The sequence below is a fragment of the Symphalangus syndactylus genome, chromosome 24, assembly GCF_028878055.3.
Source record: "Symphalangus syndactylus isolate Jambi chromosome 24, NHGRI_mSymSyn1-v2.1_pri, whole genome shotgun sequence".
NCBI classification, from domain to species: domain Eukaryota; kingdom Metazoa; phylum Chordata; class Mammalia; order Primates; family Hylobatidae; genus Symphalangus; species Symphalangus syndactylus.
In genome coordinates this window covers 41,352,212-41,364,897 of record NC_072446.2, presented here as the reverse complement: position 1 = coordinate 41,364,897, position 12,686 = coordinate 41,352,212, and the positions used below count along the sequence as shown (strand labels likewise).

The following is a 12,686-nucleotide window of genomic DNA, read 5'->3' as shown; positions in this document are numbered from 1 at the left end:
TTGTTACACTAACAGGTGATTTTTCACCACAAACAATAGAAGCCATAATCCAATGGACTGAGCTCTTCAACATGTTTTTCAAAGTAAATGTCATCCTAGAAATCCATATCCACAAAAATATTTTGAGAAGAAAATATAAATACAACCTTTTCAGATAGAGATAGACGTCAGTAGATCTCATGAAAGGAAATTCTAAAGGATGTTCTTTAGTTTAAAAAAATGACCACATATGGAAAGTATGTGATGAAGAAGCAACAAAAAAAGGGATAAAAGTGGATTAAACTGGCAGAATTAAATAAAAATGTTTTATAAGATTAAAAACATAATTAAATATCAAAATTCTGAAAATAGAATCAATTGGGAGAGTTAAACGAAATTAAAGTGGTATATGTTATTCAGAGATTGGCAAATTTATGGATTAACTCTAATTGCTAGACTGGATGAAAAATTAGATGCTATTTACAACAGATAAATGTAAAAACAAGATACGGAGAAGATTGAAAGTGGAAATATGGGAAAAAAAACTTAACATGCAAATACCAACAAAAGGAAGTTATTTTACTTCTTAGTATTGAACAAAATTGTATTTAAGGCAAAAATTATCTTAGAGGAAAATGGGTTACTTTATAATGATAACTTGTTGGATTCACCCAGAAAATAGAACTACCTATAATTGTCATGCATGCAATAATATTGTCTTAGTATTATAATATGTGAAAGTAAAATAAAGCAATAGAATATAAACTGGAGGCAGGTGAAATGGATTGTATTCCATGAATTGTCTGAGGAGAAATACACGTTTTTGGTTAATATTAGATATTGATAGGTTAAGAATGTATGTCTTCATTTCTTGAGTGATAATGAATGGAAAAGGAGAATACATTAAAAACTAATGGGGAGGAAAATTAAATTAAAGAACGTCTGGTTTATACAGAAAGATTAAAAGAAAGGAGAAAAAAGACAAATATAGAAAACTCAGGAAAATGTAAATCATGTTAAACAATGGCCAATTTAAAGCCAAACATAACAGCAATTAAGTTAAGATTAAATGGGCCTGAGAAGTTCTGTTCTTGGGGAGAAATCAGTAAATCACAGAAAAGCAATGTCTTTGATACAAAACCTAGAAAAGCTTGATTTTTATTAAAATAATATTTCCAAGGCATTAGAGAACCAGAGAAATTACTGGTATTAGAAGAGTTGGTATTCTAAAGAGAGAACAGAACAGGCTTTCTGTTTCTGAAGTAGGTCAATAATTGCCAGCCAGTTCCCCCCAGGTGCCTTTGCCAGTTTGGGACAGACTGGAAATCAGGCTTGGCCCAGAAAGAAAGGCTCTCTGGGAGGTAATTGAATTACAAATTGGAATTTCAGGTGCCCCAAATTTTAGTTCCCCCAATGGGGCATTGGAAGACTAGAGCTTTGTGAGAGGTTGGAAAGCTCAGCTGAAACTTCCGAAAGGCAGTAAGAGATTTCTTGTACTCTTGTAGTGCTTAGGAAACAGATATGATAGTGATATGGAGCCTACCTCAAGCACGCAGATAGTCTCCCCCTTGAGACATTACAGAAGTGCCTGAATCAGGAGGCTGAAGAGCAATGTTTGAAAACTATAAAGAACAGAGCTAGAATTCCCTCACTGTTTTTTTGGGCTGAAGATGCTGAGACCAAACAGACCCTAAAGAAAAAGCCAGGAGGGCTATTCCTGAGAAACAGGAACAAACTAGATGTGGTTGGAATCATTACTAATACTGAAACCCAGCCCTGAACCAGCTTAATGCCTTGTTATATTGAATTAGTCATGTCCTTATCTCTTTGCTATCTGGAGAAAGGGAGGACCTTTTATGTTTGAAGATAACATCACTTGGAGTCTCCAAAACCCATTTACCCAATGTTTGGCATATAATAGAAATAACATCCCATAAAATGAAACTTATAAGCAATGGGAAAAAAAAAACCCGATAAAATTAGTGTAGTAGTCATTACATGTGAGATGGGTCTCTTAAACACAACAGACGGATGGGTCTTATTTTATGCTCCAACTTGCCACTCTGTGCCTTTAAGTGGGGTGTTAAGACCATTTACATTCAAGGTTAATATTGATATGTGAGATTTTGATCCTGTCATGAAATTGTAAGCTGGTTGCTTTATAGTTCCTATTGTGTAATAGCTTTAAAGGGTCTATGTGCTACGTACTTAGGTGTGGTTTTGTGGTGGCAGATATTGTTCTTTCATCTTTATGTTTAGAACTCCAACTCCCTTAAGGATCTCTTGTAAGGCTGGTCTAGTGGCAATAAATTGCCTTAGCGATTGCTAAACGATCTTATTTCTCCTTCACTTATAAAGCTTAGTTTGGCAGGGTATGAAATTCTTGCTTGGAGTTTCTTTTCTTTGAGAATTCTTTAAATAGGCCCCCAGTCTCTTCGGGATTGTCGGGTTTCTGCTGATAAGTCTGCTGTTAGCCAGATAGGCTCCCCTTTGTATCTCATCTGACACTTTTCTCTAGCTGCCTTCAAGATTTTTTCTTTAGAATTGACCTTAGACAGTCTGATGACCCTATGCCTTGACGATGTTCATTTTGTATAGCATCTTGCAGGTGTTCTGTGAATTTATTGTATCTGGATGTCTACCTCTCCAGCAAGATAAAGGAAATTTTCTTGAATTATTCCCTCCAATGTGTTTTCTAGGTTGTTTACTTTTTCTTTTTCTCTTTCTCTCTTGAGAATGCCAGTAATTCATAGGTTTGGTCACTTTACATAATCCCATATTTCTTGAAGACTTGATTCATTTTTTAAAATAGCTTTTTCTTTATTTTGTCTGACTGGGTTAGTTTGAAAGACTGATCTTCAAGCTCTGAAATTCTTTCTTCTGCTACATCTAGTCTATTGATAAAACTTTCCATTGAATTTTGGAATGTCTTAAGTGAGTTTTTGACTTTCAGTAGCTCTGATAGATTTATTTTTAAGATGTTTACCTCTTCCTTTATTCTCTGGATTGCTTTACAGGTTTCTTTGTGTTGATTTTCAACCTTATCTTGAATCTCAAAGAATTTTCCTGCAATCTATGCTTTGAATTCTCCATCTGTCATCTCTCAGCTTCTATTTTGGCTAGGACCACTCCTGGAGAGCTAGAGTGAAACTTGTTGGTGTCACACATTCACATTTTTCATGACGACAGAATTCTTATACTAGTTCCTTCTTATCTGGAGGGGATTGTGTTGGGTAGGGCTTTTGGCTTTGCTTCTATAGTCCTACACACTTCTACCAGAAGGTTTTTTGATGGGCTGTCCAGTTTGACCTATAGACCAGTAGCTGACATTTGCAAGTAACAGCCAGCTGTCCCACAAACAGATGGGTATAGATCTGATCTTTTTTTACTATTAGGGGCTCTCAGTTGTTTCAAGTAAAGGGCTGGACAGTGGGGGTGCCTGATGTACTGAGCTTCTTGTTCTGTGGGGATGGTGGGACAGAGCTGAGAAGAGCTGGTGCCCCTGGCTTGCCCATTAGTATACCAATGGCAAGCACAGGCACCAGCTGTGATGAGGGTGGCTGGGAGCAACTCCTGCACTGAGGTCTCTGTAGGGGCTTGTGGGCGAGAAGACTGCACCAGCTCCCCATCCTAGGTAGGTAGAAATGTGATCTGTTTCCTTATCACACCCTGTTTCAGGGTTAATGACTCCTAGTTCAGATGCACACTATAGTCTATCTCTGGACTGCAATGTGGTTGAGGGCCACAGGGAACACTTGTTTTATGATTCTCCATGAGAGTGGTTCAGGGCATAACCTCATCATTCAACCTGATACAGATAGCTTTAAGGCTCACTTATTCTACAATGGGGCATTACTGCTGCTTTTTGAGAAGGAAGGTCTCCACCTTTGGGTCCGTGCATGTTGGTATTGGTCATGGTGGTGTTGGCTGGTTGGGTAGGCCTAACCTCAGGCCCTGAGGAAAGTGGTCAGGTGCCAACAGCATTGGAAGGGTATTGATAGTTTCTCAGCTGACAGGCCTCCAGAAGGCCTGCTGGACAGTGTGCATGGTCCTGAAGGGGCTGGACTGGGGTTATCTATCCCAGATTTCAGGTGCTGACTGTAATGGGGTGGGGGTGGGGTTCAGGCTGGTCCCTGGGTCACCAGCCAAACTCTCAGGCAGGGGCAGGTGGGATTCTTGGGTGGTAGGAACCCAAAGGAATATCACAGGCCTGTGGTGGCTGGGTTTTCAGAAAGGCTCTGGGTTGCAGGTGAAATGTTCAGGCAGGGGCAGGACAGTTGTGCTGTGGGCCTTTAACTGGAGAACACGCAATCCCTTAGCTGGGGCAATGGAGACTGGCAGCTGTGGAATGCCTGGCATGCTCGCACTTCCCTCCTACTCAATAATGTTGAACTTCACTATTAGCAACACACAAAGGTGCCAGGCATTATCTGCTCTTACCTCTGTGAGTTTTGCCCCAGAGGAATGGAAAGCTGCAACCCACTACAGTATTCAGGTAGGGGCAGAGGTGCTGTGTTGAAAGCCCAAACCAGCTAGCCTTGCCTGGTTCGGAGCAGCAGGGGAATGGGAGTCACACAATCTGCCATCTGAGTGGTTCCCAGGGGAGTGCAGAGCTCTGCCCACATGCAGAGTTCAGGTGGAGGCAGACTGCTGCACTGGAAGCCAAAGCTGAGCCTTACCTGGTGAGGAGGAGCAGGGCAGTCTGACCACTCCTCAGCACCATGACTGCAGCCCCTGTCAGGGCTATGGCAGCTGGCACCAGGTTGATCAGGGATCCAGGGCCTGTGGGGCTCCACATGGGCCTTAGCAGTGCCTCTACAAAAACTCCAGGATGTTGTGTTGATCTAGAAGGCTATAGGGGCCAAGGGGTTCTATGCACAGGATTACAAAGATCCATGTGGATCCCCTGAGGACTCTCACTTACTCACCCTTTCTCCATGTTAGGGAGTTTCTCTTGCTCCGCACTGGTCCTGGGTGAGCAGCTGCCAGGCTTTGCTCTCTGCTCTCTGAGGATTCCCTCACTTCCTTGGTGAATCCTGATGTGGTCTCCCAGACGATCCACTTGGAAAGCCACTATTTACTCGCTACTTTGTTTCCTCTCCGTGAGAATAGCACACACTAGCTGCTTCTAGTCAGCCATCTTGAAACTGCCATCAAGATATTTTTAAATATACATAGAATATTCTGTAATTTATATGGAAAGGCAAAATAGCTAGAATGGGTGAGTCAATCTTGAAAAAAAAAGAATAAAGTGGGAGAAATTAATTCTACCCAATTATGAAAGTTATTGTAGCTTCAGTAACCAAGATTTGTATTAGCAGAGGAATGGACACATGTATGAATGGAAAAGAATACAGAATCCAGAAGTAGAACCATACTAGTATAGCCAATTTATTTTTTTTACAAAGGTATAAAACCAATTAAATGAAGGAAGAATAATCTTTTTAAATATAGGTGATGGAACAGTTGCATATCCACAGATTAAAAAAATATTCACTTACCAAAACACCCCACAAACATGAAAAAAAGCCCTTAAAATTGGTCATAGAATCACATGTAAGATGTAAAACCATAAAGCTTTTAAAATAAAACATAGGAGAAAATCGATGGAGCTTAATGCTTGGTTATAAGGTTTTAGACATGACACAAAAAGCCCAATCCATAAAAAAAAATTGACAAATTTAACTTCATCAAAGTCTTAAAATTTGCTCTGCAAAAGACCCTGTTAAGAAAATAAAAAGACAAGCAATAACCTTACAGAATGTATTTGCAGACTACACATCTAATAAATAAAATATAAAACTCTGAAAATTAACAATAAAAGAAAAAAATTATCCCTGTTTATAGACAACATAATCTTATATTTAGAAAAACCTAGACTCCACCAAAAACTGTTAGAATTGGAGATCCTAGCCCAAGCAATCAGGCAAGACAAGGAAATAAAAGGTGTCTAAATAGGAAAAGAGAAAGTCAAATTAGCTCTCTAAGCTGACAATGTGATTCTATGCCTAGAAAACCCTAATGATTCCACCAAAAGACTTCCAGATTTAATAAACAACTTCAGCAAAGTCTCAAAACACAATCCCATTTATGAGAGCCACATGAAAAATAAAATACTTTTCAATATATTTAACCAAGGAGGTGAAAGATCCCTACCAGGAGAACTACGAAACACTGCTAAGAGAAATAATATATAAGCAAGTGAAAAAATATCCTATGCTCATGGATTGGAAGAATCAATATCATTTAAATGGCCAAACTGCCCAATGCATTCTATAGATTCAACACTATTTCTATTCATTATCATTTTTCACAGAATTAGAAAATCTATTCTACAATTCATAAGAAACCAAAAAAGAGCCCCAATAGTCAAAGCAAACTTAAGCAAAAGGAACAAAGCTGGAGGCATCACATGACCTAACTTCAAACTATAAGCCAACAGTAACCAAAACAGCATGATACTGGTACAAAAATAGACTCATAAACCAATGGAACAGAATGGAGAACCCGGAAACAAAGCCACAAACCTGCAGCCATTTGATCTTCAACAAAGACAACAAAAATTATCATGGGGAAAGGACTCCCTATTCAATAATTCTATTCAATAATTCAATAATGGTGCTTGGATAGCTGGCTAGCCATACACAGAAGAATGAAATGGACCCCTGCCCTTCACCATATATAAAAATTGACTCAAGTTGGATTAGAGATTTAGATGTAAGATCCAAAACTTTAAGAATCCTAGAAGAGCTGGGCATGGTGGCTCACACCTATAATCCCAGCACTTTGGGAGGCCGAGGCAGGCAGATCATGAGGTCAGGAGTTTGAGACCAGCCTGACCAACATGGTTGAAACCCCGTCTCTATTAAAAATACAAAAATTAGCCTGGCGTGGTGACAAGCACCTGTAATCCCAGCTACTCAGGAGGTTAAGGCAGGAGAACAGCTTGAACCCAGGAGGCGGAGATTGCAGTGATCTAAGATCGCGCCACTGCACTCCAGCCTGGGCGACAGAGTGAGATCTGTCTCAAAAAAAAAAAAAATCCTGGAAGAAAACCTAGAAAACACCATTCTCAACATCACCTTGGAAAATAATTTATGGCTAAGTTCTCAAAAGCAATTGAAAAAAACAAAAACCAAAAATTGGAAAGTGGGACTTAATTAAACTTCTGCACAGCAAAACTCTCAACAGAGTAAACAGATAACCTACAGAATGGGAGAAAATATTTACAAACTATGCATCCAACAAAGATCTAATATCCAGAATCTATAAGGCAATTAAACAATTCAATAAGAAAAAAAGCTCATGAAAAAATGGGCAAAGGACATAAACAGACACTTCTCAAAGGAAGACATATGAGTGCTCAACAAACATATGAAAAAAATGCTCATCATCACTAATCATCAGAGCAATGCAAATCAAAACCATGACTGGATACCATTTCACAACAGTCAAAATGACTATTACTCAAACATGAAAAACAAACAAACAAAAAACAGATGTTGGTGAGGTTGCAGAGAAAAGTGAACATTTATACACTCTTGGTGGGAATGTAAATTAGTTCAGCCAGTTTGAAAGCAGTTTGGAGATTTCGTAAGAACTTAATAATAGAGCTACCATTCAACCCAGCAATCTCATTACTGGGTATCTATGCAAAAGAAAACAAATCATTCCATCAAAAAGATAGATGCAGTTATATGCTCATCACAGCACTATTCACAATAGCAAAGACATGAAATCAACCTATATGCCCATCTATGGTGGATTGGATAAAGACAATGTGTTATGTATACACTATCAAATACTATGCAGCCATAATAAAGAATGAAATTATGCTCTTTGCAGCAACATGGATGCAGCTGGATGTCATAATACTAAGTGAATTAACACAGGAACAGAAAACCAAACACCATATATTCTCTTATAAGTGGAGGCTGAACATTGAGTACTGATGGACATAAAGATGAAAACAATAGACACTTGGTACTACTGGGTGGGCAGTGGACAAGGTTTGATAAACTACTGGGTACTATGCTCAGACCTGTGTGACAAAATCATTCATATCCCAAACCTCAGCATCATGCAATATACACAAGTAACAAACTTGCACATGTATCCCCTGAATCTAAAATGAAAGTTGAAAAAAGAGAGAAAGACAATTAATACATGATGGGATTAAAGCAGTAGCCATTACACGGTGACTTGAATTCCCCTGGGGTAATGGCCCCACCCTGAGATAAAAAAGATTATGAAAGGCATTAAAACATACTAAAAACGAAATTAGATCTAGTTTGACTACAATTCATCTAACCTATATATGAAGAACCCACATTTTGGGGTAAAACCCACATATGCTAACTGCACTCGGGCCATAAGTATACAATGCCAACAACATACATGGTGAATTAAACTACATTGGTGCATAAAACAGACTTTTTAGGGGCATTAGGTGTCAGTTCAGGCATCATGAGACAAGCTGAATTCCCTTTTAGTGAAGTCTAGAGGAAATATTAATGAACTAAAATGAGCAGATTGGAGAGAATTCTTTTCTAGGAGGAAGGCAAAAGATGAGGGTCATCCTGAGAAAGTGATGAGGCTTTATTAAAATGAAACAAGTAGACTCAAAAATAATCCTAGATAATGCTAAGATCCAATGTTGGGAAAGGGCTTGTACCCTGACCCAACAGTGCCTTTTGACTATTTTGATTATAGATGAAGGTCAAAGTAACCATGGGGAAATAGCACTACACCCTAGTTGCTAAGGAAAAAGGAACACACTTATGGGAATCTCATGGGCCTTCAAACTTATGAAAGATCTCTCGGGGCATTTGTAAATGTGCATTGATGCACTATGAATTATTCTTGCCCCATTAGAGCTTCGGAATAAGACATATTCTTCAGTACAGTTAGCAGGGACTGAAGCTATCTGAATATCACCTGTGACCTCCCATAGGAGGGTGGCGAGGTCTTGCTATATAAAATCACACAATGGAAACCAGTCTCTGTCCAAGCTTGAAAACTAAAACGGGGTGGCTGTCTTTGTCCTCCGTTGACATGGAAGCCAAAAATAATCAAATCATTCTAACAATTATAACAATGCTTGTCCATAAGTATATCTTGTATATAAGCAAGGACTGTTTCTGTTGGGAAGGCAGAGCAAAACTTATGTAAGTCTTACTAATTTGTTCTATGAATGAAACTAAATTGTTCCATGACTATATTGCTATACAGTGTGACACTATTATTGTTGGTAAGATTCAACCACCTTATTAAATAAGTCATAGGATGGTATTGATACTGATGATCAAATGTATTGAGAGATTGAGTTAAGCCTCCTCAGGATGTATTACCAATGGAAAATGACTAGCCTAAGGAAGAATTGTATTTAGTTAACCATAAACTAATTTCTAGGCTAAATACTTCTGCAGCTGTAAGATTAAAGTGGTAGATCAAGGGGAGAAACAAGTAACAAATCAGTAAAAAATATGAAAATGTATATAGTGGCTTTATGAGATAGATTAGTTGTTTTTAAAATCTTTATCCCTACCCCACACTAGCTCCTCCAAATGTGTTTGAGCATAGCACAACCATAGTATGTTGGGCCTTCCACTGCTATATTTTATCTACTATAACTAGAGATCTTTCTTCATACTGATACTATTTCTAGATCTGTTATATAAATGCTATACTAAATGTAGATGCTCAGAAATATAGAATTGTTTTGCTGAAAGGCAGCCTAGGCTAAGGGGTATGGGGTGGACTGTGTAACAAAGGGTTAACTCAGAAGATTTGGGGTTGTCCTAACCCTGCGTATTTTAAAGGTCCTGGCAGATAATCTCTGAGCCCTTTAATTATCCTGCCTGATAAAGTGTCTTTGTATACCTGAGACTTGGCCCATGCCAAATAGTTTATGCTAACAATGTGATTTATGGTGAATAAGTCATATATTTTTTTCTATGACTGGGGCTTCAGGCCAAGCTGTATTAGCTTGACTCCTAAGGTCAAGGGCTGAAGATTGAGTAGCTAAATTCAGTCTTAGGGATGCTTCATGCTTATGTGATTGACTCCCACTGAAAATGGCTGGCACCATTTTGCACTTATTGTCATACCTTATGGTTGGAAGAATTGAGTTCTATTCGTGTGATTCTGGAGGGAGAGTACAACTGAAAGCTCATGCCTGTTTTTTCCTAGACATCACCCTGTGCACCTTTTACCTTTGCTGACTTTAATCTGTATCTCCTAACTGTATTAAGCCGTAACCACGAGTATAATCGTTTTTATTGGTCTGATGAGTTTTTCTAGTGAGTCATCAAACCTGAGGGTGATCTTGGAGACCCCTCAGTACAGCTAAACATATATAACAATGGAGTAGAATTGTGAGCCAAGAAGTAAACTCTAACACTTATTTTTCTTTATAACTTCTAATTTTATTTTAGATACATGGGATACAAGTACAGGTTTGTTACATGGGTATATTGTGTGATGCTGTCGTTTGGGTTATGTTTCCTTTCACTTGGGTAGTGAGCATAGCACCCAATAGTTTATCAACCCATGCCCCCCTTCCTCCGTCCTCCCTCTAGTAATCCATATTGTCTATTGTTTCCATCTTCATGTCCATGACCACACAATGTTTTGCTCCTACTTATAAGTGAGAACATACAGTATTTGGTTTTCTGTTCCTGCATTAATTTCTTAGAATTATGGTCTCCAGCTGCATCCATGTTGCTGCAGAAAACATGATTTCATTCTTTTTTATGGATGCATAGTATTTCATGTTGTATATATAACACATTGTCTTTATCCAATCCACCGTTGATGATTGACGAGCACATAGGTTGATTTCATGTCTTTACTATTGGGAATAGTGCTGTGATGAACATAGGGCTGCGTGTGTCCTTTTGGTAGAATGATTTGTTTTCTTTTGCATAGATACCCACTAATGAGATTGCTGGGTCAAATGGTAGCTCTATTTTTAAGTTCCTTAAGAAATCTCCAAACTGCTTTCCAAACTGGCAGAACTAATTTTTGTTCCCACCAAGAGTGTGTGTGTTTCCTTTTCTCTACAGCCTCACTAGCTTCTGCTATTATTTGACTTTTGAATAATGGCCATTCTGACTGGTATGAGATGGTATCTAATTGCTTTGATTTGCCTTTCTTTGATGATTAGTGATGATGAGAATTCTTCATGTTTTTTGGCCACTTGTATGTCTTTTGAGAAGTGTCTGTTTATAACTTTTGCCCATTTTTAATGGGATATTGTTTATTGCTTATTGAATTAATTTCCTTATAGATTTTGGATATTAGACCTTTATTGGATGTATAGTTTGTGAATATTTTCTCCCATTCTGTAGGTTGTCTGTTTACTCTGTTGAGAGTTTCTTTCGCTGTGCAGAAGCTCTTTAGTTTAATTAGGTCCCACTTGCCAATTTTTGTTTTTGTTGCAATTGCTTTTGGAGACTTAGCCAATAATTCTTTACCAACGTGGAGGTCAAGAAGGGTATTTCCAGGTTTTCTTCCAGGATTCTTATAGTTTAAGATCTTACATTTAAATATTTAATCCTTGTGGAGTTAATTTTTATATATGGTGAAGGGCAGGGGTCCACTTTCATTCTTCTGCATACAGTTAGCCAGCTACCCAAGCACCGTTTATTGAATAGGAGGTCTTTTCCCTGTGCTTATTTTTGTTGTCTTTATCAAAGATCAGATGTCTGTAGGTGTGTGGCTTCATTCCTGGGTTGTCTATTCTGTTCCATTAGTGATATGTTTATTTTTATTTTTTTTTTTATTTTTTTTATTTTTTTTTATTATACTTTAGGGTTTTAGGGTACATGTGCACAATGTGCAGGTTTGTTACATATGTATCCATGTGCCATGTTGATTTCCTGCACCCATTAACTCGTCATTTAGCATTAGGTGTATCTCCTAATGCTGCCCCTCCCCCCTCCCCCCACCCCACAACAGTCCCCGGAGCGTGATGTTCCCCTTCCTGTGTCCATGAGTTCTCATTGTTCAATTCCCACCTATGAGTGAGAACATGCGGTGTTTGGTTTTTTGTCCTTGCGATAGTTTACTGAGAATGATGTTTTCCAGTTTCATCCATGTCCCTACAAAGGACACGAACTCATCATTTTTTATGGCTGCATAGTATTCCATGGTGTATATGTGCCACATTTTCTTAATCCAGTCTATCGTTGTTGGACATTTGGGTTGGTTCCAACTCTTTGCTATTGTGAATAGTGCCGCAATAAACATACGTGTGCATGTGTCTTTATAGCAGCATGATTTATAGTCCTTTGGGTATATACCCAGTAATGGGATGGCTGGGTCAAATGGTATTTCTAGTTCTAGATCCCTGAGGAATCGCCACACTGACTTCCACAATGGTTGAACTACTTTACAGTCCCACCAACAGTGTAAAAGTGTTCCTATTTCTCCACATCCTCTCCAGCACCTGTTGTTTCCTGATTTTTTAATGATGGCCATTCTAACTGGTGTGAGATGGTATCTCACTGTGGTTTTGATTTGCATTTCTCTGATGGCCAGTGGTGAGGAGCATTTCTTCATGTGTTTTTTGGCTGCATAAATGTCTTCTTTTGAGAAGTGTCTGTTCATGTCCTCTGCCCACTTTTTGATGGGGTTGTTTGTTTTTTTCTTGTAAATTTGTTTGAGTTCATTGTAGATTCTGGATATTAGCCCTTTGTCAGATG

General features: G+C 38.5%; 1 protein-coding gene across 3 annotated transcripts in view; it reads left to right on the top strand.

Moving 5' to 3' along the window:
* The window catches only part of DEFB115 (defensin beta 115), a 218,068-nt gene that overhangs the window by 128,136 nt on the left and 77,246 nt on the right, over nucleotides 1-12,686 (top strand). The window lies entirely within an intron of this gene.